Source organism: Arachis stenosperma, chromosome 7 (genome assembly GCF_014773155.1).
Source record: "Arachis stenosperma cultivar V10309 chromosome 7, arast.V10309.gnm1.PFL2, whole genome shotgun sequence".
In the NCBI taxonomy this organism is placed as follows: domain Eukaryota; kingdom Viridiplantae; phylum Streptophyta; class Magnoliopsida; order Fabales; family Fabaceae; genus Arachis; species Arachis stenosperma.
Window position 1 is genome coordinate 12,093,786 of NC_080383.1, and position 18,023 is coordinate 12,111,808.

The window sequence follows — 18,023 nt, forward strand, 5'->3', positions numbered from 1 at the left end:
TTTTATGGACTTCCATCAGAAGATCCTTTTCAGTTCTTAACTGAATTCTTGCAAATCTGTGATACTGTTAAGACCAATGGGGTTGATCCCGATGTCTACAGGCTTATGCTTTTCCCTTTTGCTGTAAGAGACAGAGCTAGAGTATGGTTGGACTCTCAACCTAAAGATAGCCTGAACTATTGGGATAAGCTGGTCACGGCCTTCTTGGCCAAGTTCGTTCCTCCTCAAAAGCTGAGTAAGATTAGAGTGGATGTTCAAACCTTCAAACAGAAAGAAGGTGAATCCTTCTATGAAGCTTGGGAGAGATACAAGCAACTGACCAAAAAGTGTCCTTCTGACATGCTTTCAGAATGGACCATCTTGGATATATTCTATGATGGTCTATCTAAATTGTCTAAGATGTCGTTGGACCATTCTGCAAGTGGATCCATTCACCTAAAGAAAACGCCTGCAGAAGCTCAAGAACTCATTGACATGGTTGCAAATAACCAATTCATGTACACCTCTGAGAGGAATCCTATGAGTAATGGGATGCCTCAGAAGAGGAGAGTTCTTGAAATTGATGCTCTGAATGCCATATTGGCTTAGAACAAAATGTTGACTCAGCAAGTCAACATGATCTCTCAGAGTCTGAATGGATGGAAAAATGCATCCAACAGTACTAAAGAGGCATCTTCTGAAGAAGAAGCTTATAATCCTGAGAATCCTGCAATGGCAGAGGTGAATTACATGGGTGAACCCTATGGGAACACCTATAATTTCTCATGGAGAAACCATCCAAATTTCTCATTGAAGGATCAACAAAGGCCCCAACAAGGCTTTCATAATGGTGGAAGAAACAGGCTTAGCAATAGCAAGCCTTTTCCATCATTTTCTCAATAACAGACAGAGAATTCTGAGTAGAGCCCCTCTAGCTTAGCAAACATAGTCTCTGATCTATCTAAGGCCACTTTAAGTTTCATGAGTGAAACAAGGTCCTCCATTAGAAATTTGGAGGCACAAGTGGGCCAGCTGAGTAAGAAAATCACTGAAACCCCTCCTAGTACCCTCCCAAGCAATACAGAAGAGAATCCAAAAAGAGAGTGCAAGGCCATTGACATAATCACAATGGCCGAATCCAAAGAGGAAGAGAAGGACGTGAATCCCAGTGAGGAAGACCTCCTGGGATGTCCTCTGAACAAAAAAGAGTTCCAAACTGAGGAACCTAAGGAATCTGAGGCTCACCTAGAGACCATAGATATTCCATTGAATCTCCTTTTACCATCCATGAGCTTTGAGAACTATTTTTCCTCTAAAGAGGATGAAAATGTAACTGAAGAGCAAGTTGCTCAATATCTAGGAGCCATCATGAAGCTGAATGCCAAGTTGTTTGGTAATGAGACTTGAAAAGGTGAACCTCCCTTGCTCATTAGTGAACTAGATACATGGGTTCAGCAAACTCTACCTCAAAAGAAACAGGATCCTAATAAATTCTTAATATCCTGTACCATAGGCACCACGACCTTAGAGAAGGCTCTATGTGACCTAGGATCAGGTATAAATCTTATGCCACTCTCTATAATGGAGAAGCTGGGGATCTTTGAGGTACAAGCTGCAAGAATCTCATTAGAGATGGCAGACAAGTTAATAAAACACGCTTATGGATTGGTAGAGGACGTGTTAGTGAAGGTTAAAGGCCTTTACATCCCTGCTGATTTCATAATCTTAGACACTGGGAAGGATGAGAATGAATCCATCATTCTTGGAAGACCCTTCCTAGCCACAACAAAAGCTGTGATTGATGTTGATAGAGGTGAACTAGTCCTTCAATTGAATGGGGACTACCTTGTGTTTAAAGCTCAAGGTTATCCTTCTGTAAACATGGAAAAGAGACATGATAAGCTTCTCTCAATATAAAGTCAAACAAAGCCCCCAAAATCAAACTCTAAGTTTGGTGTTGGGAGGCCACAACCAAACTCTATGTTTGGTGTTGGGAGGTCCCAACAATGCTCTGAACATCTGTGAAGCTCCATAAGAGCTCACTGTCAAGCTATTGACATTAAAGAAGCGCTTATTGGGAGGCAACCCAATTTTTATTTATCTATATTTCTATTGTTCTTTTATGTTCTGTTAGGTTTATAATTATGTGGAGTCACAAAACAATTGCAAAAATTAAAAACAGAATCAAAAATAGCAGAAGAAATAGCACACCCTAGAGGAAGAGCTTACTGGCATTTAAATGCTAGTAAGGAGCATCTGGCTGGCGTTCAACGCCAGAATAGAGCATGAAGCTGGCGTTGAACGCCAGAAACAAGCAGCAGTCTGGCATTTAAATGCCAGGATTATACCCTGAGGAGAGCTGGCGTTAAACGCCAGAAACAAGCATGGAAGTGGCGTTCAACGCCAGAAACATGCTGCAGATTGGCATTGAACGCCCAAAACAAGCATAGAAGTGGCGTTTAATGCCAGAAACATGCTACAGTCTGGCGTTTAACGCCAGGATTGGATACAGAGGGAATTTTACACGCCTAAAGGGTGCAGGGATGAGAAATCCTTAACACCTCAGGATCTGTGGACCCCACAGGATCATCTCAGGATTTGTGGACCACACAGAATCTCCACCTACCTTCTCCCTCTCTCTCACACATTTTCATAACACTCTTCCCCAAACATCATTCACCAATCACCTCAATCACTCTTCCCCACCACCTCTTCACCACTCACATCCACCCACTCTTCCCCATAAACCCTACCTACCTTCAAATTCAAAATCTCTTTCCCACCCAAACCCACCCTACATGACCGAACAATAAACCCCTCCATCCTTCTTCAATTTCACACATCACTCCCTCTCTTCTCTTCCTTGGCCGAATACACATCTCTCCCTCTCCTCCATATCTTCTTCTTCTTCATCTATTCTTTCTTTTTTTGCCCGAGGACGAGCAACATTCTAAGTTTGGTGTGGTAAAAGCATAGCTTTTTTGTTTTTCCATAACCATTGATGGCACCTAAGGCCAGAGAAACCTCAAGAAAGAGGAAAGGGAAGGCAATTGCTTCCACCTCTGAGTCATGGGAGATGGAGAGATTCATCTCAAGGGTCCATAGCTCAGTAATAGAGCATTTGACTACACAACAAGAGAGCCCACTCATGAACCTCAACAAGAGCATGAGGAATTCCCTCATCAAGAAATCCCTGAGATGCCTCAAGGGATACATTTTCCTCCACACAATTATTGGGAGTAACTAAGGATAGGAGCACCAAAATCACTAGGGATCAAGCAACAGAAGCAAGGAAGAGACATAGAGGAGCTCAAGAACACCATTGGTCCTTCAAGGAGAAGGCGCCACCATCACTAAGGTGGACTCATTCCTTAACTTCCTTGTTCTTATCTCTTTGTTTTTCGATTTTTGAGCTTCATGTTTGTCTATGTTTGTGTCTTTATTGCATGATCATTAGTATTTAGTAACTATGTCTTAAGGCTATGAATAATTCCATGAATCCTTCACCTTTCTTAAATGAAAAATGTTTTTAATACAAAAGAACAAGAAGTACATGAGTTTCGAATTCATCATTGAAATTAGTTTAATTATATTAATGTGGTGACAATACTTTTTGTTTTCTGAATGAATGCTTGAACAGTGCATATTTTTTATCTTGTTGTTTATGAATGTTAAAATTGTTGGCTCTTGAAAGAATGATGAAAAAGAGAAATGTTATTGATAATCTGAAAAATCATGAAATTGATTCTTGAAGCAAGAAAAAGCAGTGAAAAAGAAAAAGCTTACGAAAAAAAAGTGGCGAAAAAAATAAAAGAAAAAGAAAAAGCAAGCAGAAAAAGCCAATAGCCCTTAAAACCAAAAGGCAAGGGTAAAAAGGATCCAAGGCTTTGAGCATCAATGGATAGGAGGGCCCAAGGAAATAAATCCAGGCCTAAGCGGCTAAATCAAGCTGACCCTAACCATGTGCTTGTGGCATGCAGATCCAAGTGAAAAGTTTGAGACTGAGTGGTTAAAGTCGTGATCCAAAGCAAAAAGAGTGTGCTTAAGAGCTCTGGACACCTCTAACTGGGGACTTTAGCAAAGCTGAGTCACAATCTGAAAAGGTTCACCCAGTCATGTGTCTGTGGTATTTATGTATCCGGTGGTAATACTCGAAAACAAAGTGCTTAGCGCCACGGCCAAGACTCATAAAAGTAGCTGTGTTCAAGAATCAACATACTTAACTAGAAGAATCAATAACACTATCTGAACTCTGAATTCCTAGAGATGCCAATCATTCTAAACTTCAAAGGATAAAGTGAGATGCCAAAACTGTTCAGAAGCAAAAAGCTACAAGTCCCGCTCATCTAATTAGAACTAATATTCATTGATATTTTGAGATTTATAATATATTCTCTTTTTTTATCCTATTTGATTTTCAGTTTCTTGGGGACAAGCAACAATTTAAGTTTGGTGTTGTGATGAGCGGATAATTTATACGCTTTTTGGCATTGTTTTTAGGTAGTTTTTAGTAGGATCTAGCTACTTTTAGGGATGTTTTTATTAGTTTTTATGCAAAATTCACATTTCTAGACTTTACTATGAGTTTGTGTGTTTTTCTGTGATTTCAGGTATTTTCTGACTGAAATTGAGGGACCTGAACAAAAATCTGATAGGAGGCTGACAAAGGACTGCTGATGTTGTTGGATTCTGACCTCCCTGCACTCGAAATAGATTTTCTAGAGCTACAGAATTCTAAATGGCGCGCTCTCAACTACGTTGGAAAGTAGACATTCATGGCTTTCCAGAAATATATAATAGTCCATACTTTATTCGAGTTTAGATGATTCAAACTGGCGTTCAACGCCAGTTCCATGCTGCATTCTGGAGTAAAACGCGAGAAACACATCACAAACAAGAGTTAAACGCCAAAAATACGTTACAACTTGGCGTTTAACCCCAAGAGAGGCCTCTGCATGTGTAAAGCTCAAGCTCAGCCCAAGCACACACCAAAGTGGGCCCCAGAAGTGAATTTCTGCACTAAGATTTATTTCTGTAAACCATAGTAGCTAGTCTAGTATAAATAGGACTTTTTACTATTGTATTAGACATCTGGGAATTAATCTTCGATTATTGTTAGTTCTTAGACTTTGGGGGCTGGCCTCACGGCCATGCCAGAACCATCACTTATGTATTTTCAACGGTGGAGTTTCTACACACCATAGATTAAGGTGTGGAGCTCTGCTGTACCTCGAGAATTAATGCAATTACTATCGTTCTTCTATTCAATTCAAGCTTATTCTTATTCTAAGATATTCGCTGCACTTCAACCTGATGGATGTGATGATCCGTGACACTCATCACCATCCGTCCTTATGAACGCGTGCCTGACAACCACTTCCGTTCTACAAGCGAGAGCTAGAGCGTGTATCTCTTGGATTCCTTAATCAGAATCTTCGTGGTATAAGCTAGAATCCATTGGCAGCATTCTTGAGAATCCGGAAAGTCTAAACCTTGTCTGTGGTATTCCGAGTAGGATTCAGGGATTGAATGACTGTGACGAGCTTCAAACTCGCGATTGTTGGGCGTAGTGACAGACGCAAAAGAATCACTGGATTCTATTCCGACATGATCGAGAACTGACAGATGATTAGCCGTGCTGTGACAGAGTATTTGGACCATTTTCACTAAGAGGATGGGAAGTAGCCATTGACAACGGTGACGCCCTACATACAGCTTGCCATGGAAAGGAGTAAGAATGATTGGATGAAAGCAATAGGAAAGCAGAGATTCAGAAGGAACACAGCATCTCCATACACTTGTCTTAAATTCCCACCAATGATTTACATAAGTATCTCTATATTTACTTTATGCTTTATTTATCTTTATATTCAAAAACCATTATAACCATTTGAATCCACCTGACTGAGATTTACAAGATGACCATAGCTTGCTTCATACCAACAATCTCCTTGGGATCGACCCTTACTCATGTAAGGTATTTCTTGGACGACCCAGTGCACTTGCTGGTTAGTTGTGCGAAGTTATAACAAAGTGTGATTCACGTTTGAGAGCTCCAAGTCTATTGGCGCCATTGTTGATGATCACAATTTACGCGCACCAGCTACCATGTAGTTGAGAACCTCATTATTAATTGGCATTAACCCACCCATATTTTATTTATTTTCATATCTTTGTTTGTGGGTTATTCTTCTTACTTTTTCTCTTCTTTCAGGTTGGCCACCAAGAAGGGGAACGGAAGAGCTTCTGAATGGGGAGACAAACAAGCCCATATGCACATTCTTTAAAGAAAGTGCTGCAGTTATAGCTCACCACCCCCATCCACTTGCACATTTTAGCATGCACCGAGGTCGGTGCAATCTTTAAGTGTGGGGAGGTCGATACCGACTTCCACGGGTAACTACTTCCTGTCTTAACACCAATGTTTAGTTTTATTTGCTAAATTAGTTGTTGCATTTGCATGTTTGATTGCATGTTTGTTACATTTTGTGAATACTTTACCAACTACTTGGTTGAAATAATATTTTCTTTTTCAAGAAACTTTTTAGAGCATTTTACTAATTTGAATTAAAATTTTTGTTGAACTTGTTTGAAGAAATATTATATTGGAACATGATTTTAGAGCTCGAACACACAAAACCAGTGAGATTTTGAGCCTAATTGATTGGTTGGATTTTATCAACCAATATTTTGTTTTTGGTGTGTCTTGTTCTCTCTAAAATTGTGATATTTGTCTTGCTTAATTCTATATTTCCATTATTTGATGTATGCATACATTTACATGATTGAGGCTTTGTTTCACTATAGCTCACATACCGATATGGCCTTACCCTTTCATTATCCTTTGCAAACCAATTTGAGCCTATTTTACCCTATTTGTTCTTTACTTTAGCTCATCACTAACTCTAAGCGGAAAATAATAATGTCCTTAATTTGAATCCTTGGTTAGTTTAGACTGGTGAGAGTGTTCATAATTTAAGTGTGGGAAAGTTGGGTTTGGAAATATTTGGTTTGAGAATTGGGTATTGTGTAGTCTTGAGAGAATATGAACAAGAATGTTAAGCACATGTTTATGCATGCAATACTTTAATCATATGCATTGAGAAAAATAAAAAGAAAAGAAAAGATAAATAGAAAAAAAGCAAATAATAAAAAGGGGACAAAATGCCCCAAGTTAAGTAATAATATCAATGCATATGAGTTATACTCAAATTCGGATGCATGAATATGTGGAAAATATAGTTAATGGGTAGTTAGATTTTGCATTTTAATTACATGGATTGTCTTAAGTTAGGTGGGAAGTTTAGGTTAATTAAGGATTCAGATTTTAGTCCACTTGACCAAATACAATCCTACCTTGACCCTAACCCCATTACAACCCTTGAAAGACCTCTTGATATGTGTATCTGTGCATTAAATTTCTGTTGATTGGTAGAAGAAGAGTAAGCCTGAGAAAGAAAGATTAGTAGAGAACCGAGAGACTCGACCTTTAGACACTTGAGTGATTAGAGTGTATACACTTCCAGTGAGGGTTCGATGCTCGATTCCTTGTTCCCGGCTTTCATGAGCTATTTTCTTCTGCAAGTCTATCTGTACTTCATTTTTATTATCTGAATTAGTGAAATCCAATTCATATTTGTTCTTGAAAGGTTTATTTACTTTTCACCAAGTAGGTAAAAGCATTTTGCATGTAGTTGCATTCATATAGATAGGTTACATTTCATACTTTCTACCATTACTCTTCACTCTTATAGTTTCTCTTGAGCTTAGCATGAGGATATGCTAATGTTTAAGTGTGGGGAGATTTGATGCACCACTATTTCATGGTACATCTTACACTTAATTGAGTGGATTTTATCCACTATTCTCACACTTATTCATGTAAATTGCATGTTTTACATTTTCCTCCCTGATTTTGTGCTATGATTGAAAACATGTTTCTTTGGCCTTAAATTTGCTATGTTTAATCCTCTCTTATCACCATTCGATGCCGTGATATGTGTGTTATGTGTTTTCAGAGATTACAGGGTAGGAATGGCGTAGAGGATGGAAGGAAAGCATGCAAAAGTGGAAGGACTACAAGAAGATGAAGGAACTGCAAAGCTGTCAACCCTGACCTCTTCGCATTCAAATGGTCATAACTTGAGCTACAGAGGTCCAAATGAGGCGGTTCTAGTTGCGTTGGATAGCTAACATCTGGGGCTTCGAAATGATATATAATTTGCCTTAGTGACTGTACAGCTAGGAAACGCACACGCGTGCATCATGCGCACGCGTCGTTTCTGCGGAAATTCAGCAATTTATGGGCTGTTTCTGGCCCAGTTTCAAGCCCGAAAAACACAGATTAATGGCTGCAGAGTGAAGGAATCAAGACACAACTTCTCATTATTCATAATTTAGGTTTTAGATATAGTTTTTAGAGAAAGAGAGGCTCTCTCCTCTCTCTAGGATTTAGGATTAGGATTTCTTTTATGCTTTTGAGTTGGATATTGACAGAGTTACTTGAAGCCTTTATCATTCTAGTTCGTTTCCTTTTTTCCTTACTCTTTTATATCCTTAATCTCTGTTCTGAATTACAATTGGATTATTTTTAGGATTTATTAATGCAAGAAGTATTTTTCCATTTAATTTTATTATCTTTTTGCTTGCTTCCAATTAATTTGATTATTATGTCTTCTTTCTACTCCTTGAATATGTATGTGAAATTGACATTCATGTCAATGGAGTAGGCTCTCAGCTTGAAGTTGGAGTCAGATTAATAGGAGACCCTTGAGTTGGAAAACTCAAGAGATAATTGGTAATTGGAAATTGTTGGCCAGCTTTCTAGTTGCTACACTAACCCTTCCTAAGGGGGAGGATTAGGACTTGTGAATAGAAGTTGGCTCCCAACTTACTTGACCTTCCTTCACTCGTTGAGGGTTAACTAAGTAAGAACAACAACCTATGACTAATTAATCTTGGGAAATCCAACAAGGATAGAACTTCAAATTAATTTTCTCCTAGTTAAGGCTTTTTATTTATTTTAATTGCATAAAACCTCTTGTTAATTTTCATTGCTTTAATTTATAATCATTTATGTGCCCATTGCCCAAACTCCAAATTTCCCAAAAAACTCATAACCAATAATAAATACAACTCCTTGCAATTCCTTGAGAGACGACCCGAGGTTTAAATACTTCGGTTATTATTTTTATTGGGTTTGCTTAAGTGACAACCAAGTTTTTGTACGAAAGAATTCTTGTTGGTTTAAAAGCTATACTTTCAACGAGAACTTAATTGTGAAATTCTAGACCACGCAAGAATCTGTTCGTCAAAGAGCCATGTGATCCCAATCATGTTGTCCAAGCGGAACAAGAGTGAAGGGATCGTCTCAAGGAAGCATTTGATCAATTTCAAGTAACCATGGAGTGTGTTGTGCAACAAGTAGAAAGAGTAGAGAGTGTTGAACCGCCACAACCCTACCAAGAAGAATCACCTTCCTATTATAAACCCTTTCTCCAAGACAATGAATCCTTTCATCCACCCCAATCCTCAATGGATGAAACCCGTTGTCATATTCTTCAAGGGTAAGGAGAAATGCAAAGGGAGGTACTAGAATTTACGGCCACCTTGGCCGAGGTAGTAAATCGATTAGCCTCCCAATGCTTGGACACTCAAGGAACTCCCATGGCAACATGTGGATAATCAAATGAAAAGCCAAGCATGAAGGAGAGATTGGACACTCGGGTGGAAAATGAGGAATATTACTTTGTGTTAGAACAATTAGAGGAACCTATGTCTATTGAAGAAGAGGAAGAAGTAGTTGAAGACTTAGGAGATGCTGAACCTCCATGGGAACCTAGAGTTGAAGAAAACCCCTCCAAGAATATTGCATTTGATGTCAAGGAGGAATGTGCACAACCTCCAAGGCATATCCCATATGAAGACTTGGAAGGAATGGATCAAGAATTGAGTTCCCTTGGTGAGGAAGATCAAGCATCAAATCCTCTTGGTGGTGAATCCTTTGGACTTAAAGAACCTTCTCCCGGCAAGATAGAAAGCAATGTGGAGGTAGATTTCTCTCTTCCTCCCATTTATGATTTGAGTGATGGAGAAGAGTTAGATGACATTGATAAACAAATGATTGAATTTGAAGAATCTTGTAAAAAGGTGGAAGTCCTTAGAAAAAGGAGAATGGGAATTGAATGCGCTTTGTCAAGCTCATTGGAAGCTTCTTTGTGGGATCCCGGGTTACAAGAAGAGGATCAACTTTGGGAGCCCCAAGCTTGTGAAGAATTTCATCAAGGCTTGGTGCAACTTATGAGAAATCTTGGGGCACAATGGAAAACCAAGCATTGGTGGGAGTTCCAAGAAGAATTTAAGCACAAGCTACCTTGATGGGAGCTCCTCAAAAGTCCTACTTAAGGACAATAAACAAAAGTGCTAGGTGGGAAACACCCCACCATGGTAAATTCTTTTCATTTTTCTCTTTTGTAAATATTGGTAAAGTTGGTTTAATTTCATGTTTTGTTTGTTTTGTTAAGTTTAATTAGTAGTTTAGTATGTTAAATAAGGTTTTATGGTGTTTTGGTAGCTGTTTGGAGGTTTGGAATGCTTGGATTGGTACAAAAACATAGAAACTTTTGAAAAACAGAGCACCAACCCACGCGTACGCGTGCCCCACGCATTTTTGCCCATCCACGCGCACACGTGCTTTATGCGTATGCGTGGATCAAGAAGTTTCATCCCTCCATACATCGACCCGAGAGTTGTGCCTACATCGCGTGAGTTTTGTGCCTCTCGCACAAACCCACCCACGCGCAAGCGTGAAGGACGCGTACGCGTCGATCCTCTTGGACTCCACCCTCGCGAACGCGTACACCACGCATACGCGTGGATCACCTTATTCCACCCACCTTCTTTTCTCCTCTCCTTTTCATTCCTTTCCTTCTTCTTTCTTTCTACCTTTCTTCTTCTTTCCTCTCCCTTTCTCACTTTACCCTCTCTAAAAAAAAGAGTTTTTTGTTTTTTGTTTTTTTCATTTTTTATTTTCTTTTGTTTATTGCACTTACATACTTCTCTTCTTTGAATTTCAATTTTATTTTTATAGCTTGTTGTAATTTTTTTTCTAAAGTTTTTTATTTTAATAATGGTGTTGAATTCTCTTACTCAATTGTTAAGAATTTCTTGGTTAATCTTGGTGCTTCTTGACTTTTTTTGATAATGTTGGGTGATGAAATTTTAAATCAATGCTTAATCTTGTATGACTCTTGTAGTCTTTGTGCATTGATATGAACTCATATTGTCTTTCATGACCTATTCTTTCTTGTTTGAACTTGATGCTCAACATGCTCTTCATGGCATTTACTCATGCTTTGATTTTACTCTTGCATCAAGTAGTAATTGATATGCCATTTGCCTATATTGCTCTCTCACTTACATGCATAGCTAACATCTAGCGAGAACCTTACTCTTATTTGGCATTAGCCCCCACCTATGTTCTATTGCTTTGATATCTTTATTGTAGGCTTAATTTTCTTTCTTTTTCTTTCCTTTTAGGTTGGCCACTAAAATAAGAAAAAAAAAGAAAAGTTTTTAAATGGGGCAACAAATAAGTCATCCGCACAACCTTTTGAAGAAAGCTCATCAGTTGTTTCAACCCGTCCACCTTGCGCTTCTTTGCATGCACCGAAGACAATCTTTAAGTGTGGGGAGGTCATCTGACCGACTTCCGTGGGTAACAATTTCCTTTTTCAACACCAATGTTAGCTAGTTGTTGCATTGCATGATATGTTACATGTTAGTTAGAATTTGTACATATTTTTACCACTTCTTTCTTATTAGGACTACTTGGTTAGGGTGATGATTTTTTTTCCAAGAAACTGTTTTAGGGCACCCTACCAATTTGAAAAATTTTTTGTTGAACTTGCCTGAAAGAATTTATTTCGGAACATGGTTTTTTTTTAGCTAAGAACACAAGTGAAGAACGAAACTCTCGTGCGATCTAGAATTTTTACAAATAAATTCCCGTTGTAAGTATAACTTCTAGACTGACAAGAATCCCTTTCTTACAAACGTTTGGTTGTCACAAGTAACAAACCCCTTTGGAATTGATAACCGAAGTATTTAAACCTTGGGTCATCTTCTCGAGGAATTACAGGGAAGTATGAATTATTATTGGTTATGCAAAGGTATATTTTGGGGTTTTGAAAAAGGTTTGAATGAGAAAAATAGATTGCAGGGAATTAAATCAATAGCAAAGAAAAACTCCTGGCAAAGTATGAAAACTGGAAGTCATATCCTAGTTATCCTTATCAATGGTGATGAGAATTATATTTTGCTCCCACTAAGTCAACCTCTAACTATGAAGGTAAGTCAAGTGGATAAATCAAGTTAACACCTAAAGTCCTAGTCAACTTCCAAGGAAAGACTAGAGTTATAGGAATCTAAATCAATCAGCAAAGATATCAATTATCAATCACGATGAGTTTGACAACTCAAGAGTTACCAATTAATTAACCAAAGCCAAGAATGTAGAAAGTTAAATTAAAATCATATATCTGAAAATACCTCAAATTGCATTAATTAAGAAAATCAATCCCAACATGAAAAAGTTCATAAGCCAATTTGGCAAACTAAAATAAAATAATAAAATGAATAAAAGTAGAAGAGAAATTGAAGTAAAGGAACATTGAACCTGTGATGAAGAAGAAATAAATCCTAATCCTAATAGAAATCCTAATCCTAAATCCTAAGAGAGAGGAGAGAACCTCTCTCTCTAAAAACTACATCTAAATCCAAAAAAGTGTGAATTATGAATGAATGTATGTTGTATGATGTATCTGATGAATGAATGGATTCCCCCACTTTATAGCCTCTAATCTGTGCTTTCTGGGCCAAAAACTGGGTCAGAAACAGCCCAAAAATTGTCCCCAACATTTTCTGGTATGTACAGGTCCCGGGAAAGTGACGTGGCATCGTCCACGCGTTTGCGTGGATTGAAATTTGCAGATGCAATACGGGCACGTCATCTACGCGTTCGCATCACTTAACTTCGGGGCAGCTATGGCAAATTATATATTGTTGCGAAGCCCCGGATGTTAGCTTTCCAACACAACTGAAACCGCATCATTTGGATTTTTGTAGCTCAAGTTATGGTCAATTTAGTACCAAGAGGTTAGGTTGGACAGCTTTAGCAGTTCCTTCAGTTCCTTGTTGTTCTGGGGGTTGCCTGAAACTGCAGGTCAATCTCGGATGAGATCTTCTATGTTTGGTCGGAGCCAGCGTGTTCGGTAGGTGTACGGCGGCCGGAGCTGATGTGTCCGACTTGTTGGACTTGGTGATGGTGCTGATCCTTCGTCCCCGGAGGGTGGGGGTACCTGCAAGGGACTCCGATGCTTAAGTTAGCAAGGGTATTAAGCAGGTATTGAGTAGAATCAGAGTATGAGTTATACCTGGGTGCTCCAGTGTATTTATAATGGTGAGATGTGGCCTCCTGCGGATAAGATAAGTTAGTTATCTTATCTTATCTTTATCTTATCTTTAAGTGAGGTCATCTTTATGGGAACCGCCCTTATCTCTATGGGCTTGGGCTGCCCTTGGATTTGGGGCGCGTTCGTCTATTTGGTCCCTTCATTTGGGCTTTCCTGTGACTTGGCCGAACTCTTTGAGGAGAGGTCGGGTTGTCCTGACCTGAAGAGGTCGGTCGCTTTGTCTGTCGAACATCCCGGGTCAGATAGCTCGACCCAGGGTATGAACAGTGCCCCTGCTTGAGCTTGGTCTTCTTTTTTGAGGCCGAGTCTTGGACTTCGGTCTTTCTTCAGTGAAGTTGAACTCAAGCATTTTGTCGATTCCTTTATTTGTAGAGTCTTTTTTGAATGTAGAACGTTTTCCTCTAAAAGCGCGTGTTTTTGCATTTAGCGCTCCTGCTTTGGAAACGTGCGAGGGTTTAACACCCTTATTAATTGGCTTTTAATGCCCCATTTCTCTTGGTTTTTTATTCCAATTTTGTATCCAAGAGACGGTTTTTCTTCTCCCTGTAACTTCTCCTCTTTTTCACCGTTTCCTATCCTGCCTTTCTCATTTTTCTTTCTGTGACGTTTTTGGCATTTTCACTGGTGCTCCTACTTCGCGGTCGATCCTTGCAGCTCTGCTCTGCTTTTCATCTTTTTTCCTTCAAAGCTTTCCTCCTTCCTCCAGGTTGGTTTTGGTTTTGCTTTTCACCCTTTATTTCTGCTACTTTATTTTCGATTCTTTGATGACGCTCTGATTTCGGAAAGCTTGAACCTTTTTCTTAATTTTCGCACTTGGCTTTGTTGCTGTAATGCCTGTTTCCTGATCTTCTTTTGTCCTTATATATGTTTTGGGTGTTTTTCCCGGTTCTGGCTTCTGTTTAGGGCTTCGTGTGTTGTCGTTGATTTCCGTACTACTATTTCTTGAAAGGTTGCTCCTTTGATAACTTGTTTTTTGTCTGATGACTTTTCTTTGATGGAGACGATGATTTTCTGTTGACTTTCCTTTGACCTTTGCCCCGTTTGTTTTGTTTGGGAGAGGGTTTTATCTTTGTAGCTTCTTCTGAGACTTCGTTCTGTCATTGCCTCTAAAGGATGCCCTTGGACCTTGGTGCGCGTCCTGGGTTTTCCTTTTTATCCCTTGTACTGCGCTGATTTATGCTGTCCGAGTTGTTTTGGTTTCGTCTGGGATGTTTTTACCTTTTTAGTAATCCAATCTTTTTCTTGTTTGTAGGATTAGTTGGCCATGTCTTCCCGAAAAAATGTTGTCGAGGCATCTTCAAGGGTTCCCGAAGGGATGCCCGATTGGCTGGATTCTCTTGTTTTGCTGTGTGTTTCTTTAACTGATTCGGAGTTTTGTGTGACACTAAGAAAGCATCATCGTGTCTATAGCAGCGAGGATCAGGAGGGAAATTATGAGTTAGTAGCACCTGATTCTGATGATAGAGTTTGCTTCCCAGTTCTGACCCAGGGGGAGCGTCCCTTCTTTTATGCTTATGACTTCTTTTTTAGCCAAATGAACATCTCCTTCCCTTTTACTTCTTTTGAAACCGACCTGTTATGGTCTTGTAACGTAGCCCCTTCGCAGCTTCATCCGAATTCCTGGGGCTTCATCAAGATATTTCAGCTTGTTTGTCAAGAATTTGGTGTTACGCCAAGCCAAACTCTTTTCCTGTATCTTTTTGTGTTGACCAAGCCTGGGACTACCAAGAAGAAGGCTTCTTGGGTTTCTTTTAGGTCTGCCCAGGGGCATAAGGTTTTTTCCATGTATGACGAGTCTTTCCAGGATTTTAAGAACTACTTTTTTAAGGTCCGTGCTGTTAAAGGAGCCCGGCCTTTCTTTCTGGACGAAAATAACGAGCCCTGTTTTCCCTTAGAGTGGCAGAGAAACATAGTGGTATCCCGATATACGTGGGAGATGCTGGATGAGGTCGAGCAGGCCTTGGTAAATGTCCTGGAGGATATTTGGGGGGAACCCCCTCACTTGGATACCAAAAAATCTTTGGGAAACCCGTCCCTTATTCGAACTGCCTTGGGTATTTGTCTTGGTATATTTTGACTTCTTTCTCCTGATTTTTTCCTAGCATGATAAATTGTTGTTTTCCATTTTTCAGAGATGGCCAAGAACAATGATGCGATAAAGGCTTTTAAGAAGGCAAGAAAAGCTACTGCAGCCCAAAACATCTCGGCTCGAGCCGAGGGGGAGGGAACTTCTCAGGTTCCTTCGAAGCCACCCGTGCCGAGCTCTCCTGGCCCTCGGAGAATCATCCCTACTTCTCGGGTCCGTTTAGTGGATCCCCCTCAATCTTCCACTGCTGCTGTGGTTTCCCCCTCGACTGCTCCTCCTCCTAAAAGACCTCGAACTGTCGAACCTTTCAATCTGGATGCCCCGGATTTTGATCCCATTGGCTTTGTGGACCAGCAGATTGCCCCTTATGGTGCCCTGTCTATGGATGATGTATCTCTTCTTCATCACTTGGATTTCATAACTCGGAACAGTGTTAAGATGGCTCATATGGGAGCTGCTTTGTATCGAACTGCCCAAAATCTGCCCCTGCATGCTACTAAGGCTTTTATGGAGGAGGCTAAGCAAGAGTTTGATCGTATGAAGGGTCTGAAGGAGGAGTTTGAGGCGGAGGTGGTTAAGTTGAAGAAACAATTGGATGCGGAGAAGGCTAGTTCAGTTGCTTTGGCAGCTTCTGTGCGGTTGGCTGAGGACACGGCTTTGAGGCACAAAGAGAGCTATGTCACCTCCTACCGGGAAGTGATGCGTCTTCGGAAAGAGTTAGAGTCGGCCCGGGTTGATTATTCTGAGCTCTAGGGTCATCTTGTGGGCAGCGTAACTGCTGCTTATGAGAACCTGAAGGAACAAGTTCGGGTTATTGCCCTGGAAGCTGATCTTGCCTTGTTTAGTTTGGATAATGTTGTAAAGGATGGCAGAATCATTCCCGAGGACCCTGATGACGATGATGTTGAGCCTGCTCCTGTTCCTTCTACCAAAGTCTCGGTTACGCCGCCCTCTTCTTCTCAGGCAGCTGAAGTCGTTCAGCCTGAGTCTGATCCTGATGTCCAAATACTGAACAGGGATGATGGGACGGTAGATACGGTGCCTCTTCAGACTCATCCTCCTTCACCCCGGGATACTGCTACTGGGAGACCTTTGGACCCTCTTTGATTTCTGATGTATTTGTGTATAGCCCGTCTTGTGGGCTTTGAACTCTTTTTATTTTGTAAAGGGTACTTTGTTTGACTGTTGATACTTCCGTTGCTTGTTTAGCAACTTGTTTTTTGAAAAACAAAAGGTAGCTCGCTATCTCTTCATGGTAGGTTTTCGTGGCCTTCCGGGCCTTATAACTTTTGTGGAGTAACAGAGGTAGTTTTTTGACTTGGCATCTTTTCAGTTTTCTACTGATATTTGAAATCTTGTATCTTGACCTTCTCGGATTGCTTTGTTTTATTGTTTGTAGCTTGGATCCTTTAAGGTTGTGACTTATGGGTCCAACTTGTTTTTTGGTGGTTCTTTTGCGCTGGTTCCTCTTTAAGTTATTTCTGTAATCCTCTTTCTTGGACCTTTGTCAGGTCTTTTTCGGGGACTACTTGTATAACTTTTTATTGATAGGAGTCCGATTTGGTTATGTCGGTCTCCTTTAAGTTATTTTTTGTAGTCCTCTTTCTTGGATCTTTGTCAGATCTCTTTCAGGGACTACTTTTATAACTTTTTATTGATAGGAGTCCGATTTGGTTATGTCGGTCTCCTTTAAGTTATTTTTTTGTAGTCCTCATTCTTGGATCTTTGTCAGATCTCTTTCAGGGACTACTTGTATAACTTTTTATTGATAGGAGTCCGATTTGGTTATGTCGGTCTCCTTTAAGTTATTTTTTGTAGTCCTCTTTCTTGGATCTTTGTCAGATCTCTTTCAGGGACTACTTGTATAACTTTTTATTGATAGGAGTCCGATTTGGTTATGTCGGTCTCCTTTAAGTTATTTTTTGTAGTCCTCTTTCTTGGATCTTTGTCAGATCTCTTTCAGGGACTACTTGTATAACTTTTTAGTTTGGGACTGACTTTGTTATATCAGGCCCTTTTAAGTTAAAGTAATCCTCTTTAATAGGGTTGGCTAGACCTCTTTCCAGGGTTTACTTATAACTTGGGTTGACTTGGTCCGACTTCTGAACGTCGGCCAGTCTTTTAAGTTATTATATTAGCTATCCGTAAGACCTCGTCAGGTTCTTTTTTTTTGGATTGCTTTCGATAACTTCTTACATTATTCTGTGTTCATCTTTGCCGATTTGTAGAAAATGGTTGGCATCTTTAGATCGTCTTTTGGGTGAATCGCGCTTTCACCTTTATTGGACGATTGTCTTTATCGTGGTCGCGCAATGAATTTGTTTTTCACTTTCTGCCGACCTGTTGCTTTATAATCAGACGTTGAATACTTCAGATTAATGCGTCTTGGAATCTTTGTAGAATATCTAAATAAACTTTATTCAAAGAAAAATGCGAATATATACATGTGGGAATTTCTTTGTTCCTAGGTCAAGACACGGTGCCTC

General features: G+C 39.8%; 1 non-coding gene across 1 annotated transcript; it reads right to left on the reverse strand.

Annotated features, from left to right (window-relative positions):
* Positions 1–237: 237 nt before the first annotated feature.
* LOC130942781 (small nucleolar RNA R71) lies at positions 238–344 on the reverse strand. Its single transcript, XR_009071332.1, has one exon. It is a non-coding gene; the product is annotated as a small nucleolar RNA R71 (small nucleolar RNA).
* Positions 345–18,023: the final 17,679 nt, after the last annotated feature.